The following is a 3,799-nucleotide window of genomic DNA, read 5'->3' on the forward strand; positions in this document are numbered from 1 at the left end:
ACACACACACACACAATACATACACACGCACGCACAAACACACTCAATACTCATACATACACACACACGCACGCACGCACAAACAAACACACATACTCAATAAATATACATACATACATACATACATACATACACACGCACAAACATGCATACATAAATCATGTAGCCCTTTCATATTTTCCCTCTTCGTTGTCATTTTTATAATCTAAAACATGAAACAAAAGCTGCAAACACATGATAAACATATATAAACATTCAAGAGAACGGCGTTGAAACTTACGTGCTAATGCTATCCCTGCCTGTCATGCATCTCTCCGGGTCTTTCTGCTGCTCTTCGCCACTGCTTCACATCACGCCCTCCAAAACATTTTCAAACACCACACAAACTCTTCTAAAGTATGGCGTTATTTTAATGACAAATGTCGAGAGCGCATTATTGTAGCGCGAAAGCACATTAATATAATGAGCGAGCGCGAATCTCTCCTCTTGTACACGGATTTCCTTTGCTCTCACACAAAACCGGACCCCCGCGCTCAGATACACGCTGCTCTCGCCCAAAACCGCTGCTCTTGTTGTGGATTTTTCTTGGGAGCGGCCAATGAAGTGGAGAAGCAGAGTTCCAGATGTCAAAAAATAAGACTTTATTTAACAAAGAAACAAAGCCGGGAAGACAGTCACAGCATTCCAAATCATTCCAAAGTCTCTGTATATATTGATTACTTTCATTTTCACATAATACTTCAATAAAATTACACAATACTCTCACCCAGAGTTATTAAACTGAATTAAACGTTGTCAAGTGTTATCAACCAATCAGATTTCAAAGATGGATCTTGTAATTTCTTTATAATTTAATACTACTAAGTCATAATATTCAAATATTAGAAATGAATCGGTGCTTGGATTATTTGTAAATAACCTAGTTTAACAGTTTGGTCAAACCCCTCTGAGCGATTTATTTAAACAAACAAAAAAAGTAGGCCTATATGATTCTTAAAGTTCATGTGGTCATATAGCCTATTGTGCACTTGGATTGAAATAAATTAATAAATAATTATTAAATAAATAATAATCTTCTGATTAAGGACAGATTTAGATAAGGGTCAGATGCACTATTCTCTATACTTAAGACGTGGAGACCAAATATAACACTATAATGTTATATATAATTTCCCATATTTGTCATAACATTACTACATTATATTCTATGGGTTTAATGCCATGAGCACAGAGAGATTTGCGAGTGCACAGGACAGTTTGAGTGAGAGGAGAGACACGTTTTAAGTGCGCGCACACTCTCTGGGCGAGAGCAGCGTGCATCTGAATTTGCGTGTCTGGTTTTGTACGAGAGCAAAGGAAATCCGTGTGCGAGCGGGGAGATTCGTGCTCGCGCATTATATTAATGTGCTTTCGCTCTACAATAATGCGCTCTCGACATTTGTCATTAAAATAACGCCATACTAAAGTCGATGTCCCATGATGGAGAGATTCAGATGTAAGCTTCGGAGAAAATCCGCTCGCGGATAAATACTCTGGGTAGCGCCCATAGCGCCGCCACGCTTTGTGCTACGTGTGTTCCTGCCTGCCCGTGTAAATCCCATGGATGTTTATTAAAAACTGTTTGCTTGAAGCTACTCCACGTTTCCTCGTTCCTTGCTCCTTCACAGTAGCAGCTAATCGTGACAGTCTGTGGGAATGAAACAAGGTGGAACATTTTTGCCTTTTAATTTGTTAGGCACTTTCAGATATGCAAAGTAACAGTTAAAGCCTCACCCATTGTGTATTTTGCCTCCTTCTCTGCAGGAACAAAGACATTATTCATCCTTTGTTGATGCTGGCAAGGAAAGCCATTATGAAGAAATGGGTTGGACTTAGCCTTCCCTTATATAGGGAATGGCTATCTATGATAAAGGACCATATGTCCTTCGGAAAAACTTAGATTAAAAAAAATGGACATAAGACCCAGTGTCTTTATCAAGAGACATATTAGTGACAAGTATCATTAAAACCATCGCCTTAGATTTAATAAACTATACTTACATATTATAGGTTACTTATATTATACATATGTAATATTATACTATATTCTACTTACAAATATTTCAGTTAGAGTAGACACAATGAATTTTGTGAACCTAAATGGTGTTTGGAGCACTGTGATACAGTACCTTTGTTCCTTATATGCAGATGATGCAGTTTGCATAGGCCACCCTCCAAGAAAGCAGTTGGTATAAAAGAATGTGTTCCCAGCCTTAAGGCTGTAAATTTTACATGAATTTTACATTTAATTATTAAAACAAATTACTTGGTAAAGATTTTACCTGAGGCCCACCTGGTGTGTTGCATAGAGGTGCTGCAGTGGGGGCTTTTACCCCAAACAATGCTGTAGGTACAGATGAACATAATACATGTACAAATGAATGAGGACAGTATTCAAACTGTATATGAGAAAACAGAGAATGCATGTGTAGCGTATCAGAGCGAATCAGACAATTTAAGATTCGATCAGAACATTGTTGAAACACGAGGAGCCGAATTCCACAAAAAGGCCCAAGACAACATGGATGATCGTAAATCAGATCCTAACGCCAGCCAGCCTGAAGTAAGCCTAACCAACCAACTAGCAGCTTTGAACAGCTTACAACATTAACACAAAAAAACACTTAATGATAATCCCAAATCAGGAAGGAGATTGTCAGTTTTGGGGCAAGAACCAAGATTAATGGTCAAAGAGACGCACAGCATGACCACCACATGTAAATCCATGATAGAAATCAGGAGCTAAAGATTTTTTTGGATTGACTTCCCCCACTTAGCAGACAAGAACCAGCAGACAAGAGATTCATTCTAGACCCTTTTGACCTTTGTTCTTCACAGAACATGTCCTCATGTTCACAGAACGACACAGCAGCCCTTCACCGGCTCAGATTTCAGCGACACACCAGCACATACAAACATGTAAGTTTATGTACGTGTAATAACTCCGCCATTGCCGGTACCAAAACTGGATGCGAAAGGGGGAGGGTTGGGTGTCAGGTTAGCAACCTGTCACGATTTTTAAAAAATCAAGACGCTACAGAAACAGCAAGAAATTTCAGTCAAATAAGCAACGGCTTGGTTTTGAGTTGTATGATGTTGCTGGAGCATACTGACACCAGTGTCCAGTCCCTGAAGTCAAAAACGATCATCTCCTCAAAAAAAATCACAAAAATTGGAACATGGAACGTACAGACCTTATATCAAAGTGGACTATTTGCCCAAATATTATGGACCTTCGACAATTATCAGTTGGATATTATGGGTGTCAGCAAGGTCAGATGGACAGGGAGTAGCCAAACCAACGGTGATAGCAAGACATTTTTGTAAATGGGACAAGAGGTACGTGGAGTCGGATTGATCCAGAACAAAAGAGCAACAAAAGCATTGGTCAGATGGAAACACATCACCGACTGGATAATTATAGCCCATTTTGCTCATGGACATGCCAAAGCAACAGTTGTGCAAGCCTAAGCACCATCAGACAGCACAAACAATGCAGCAAAAGACAAGTTCTATGAACAGCTCTAAGACACCTTTGACAACGTACCAAACCTTGACTTAAAGGGCACCTATTATGCAAAATCCACTTTTACATGGTGTTTGCCACAACACCAGGGTCCAAACCCTCCATCTGCTGTAGGTGAACCAAATACAACTGATAGCAGCTCTCAGTGATATGTGTCGGGTCCCCGCTTTGATAGCAGTAACATTCACAATTGTTTACAGAACAAGCGGGAACCCAGTGTGCCTGTAGCCTTCT

This window comes from Sinocyclocheilus rhinocerous, unplaced genomic scaffold, assembly GCF_001515625.1.
Source record: "Sinocyclocheilus rhinocerous isolate Xijiao unplaced genomic scaffold, SAMN03320098_v1.1 scaffold4284, whole genome shotgun sequence".
NCBI classification, from domain to species: domain Eukaryota; kingdom Metazoa; phylum Chordata; class Actinopteri; order Cypriniformes; family Cyprinidae; genus Sinocyclocheilus; species Sinocyclocheilus rhinocerous.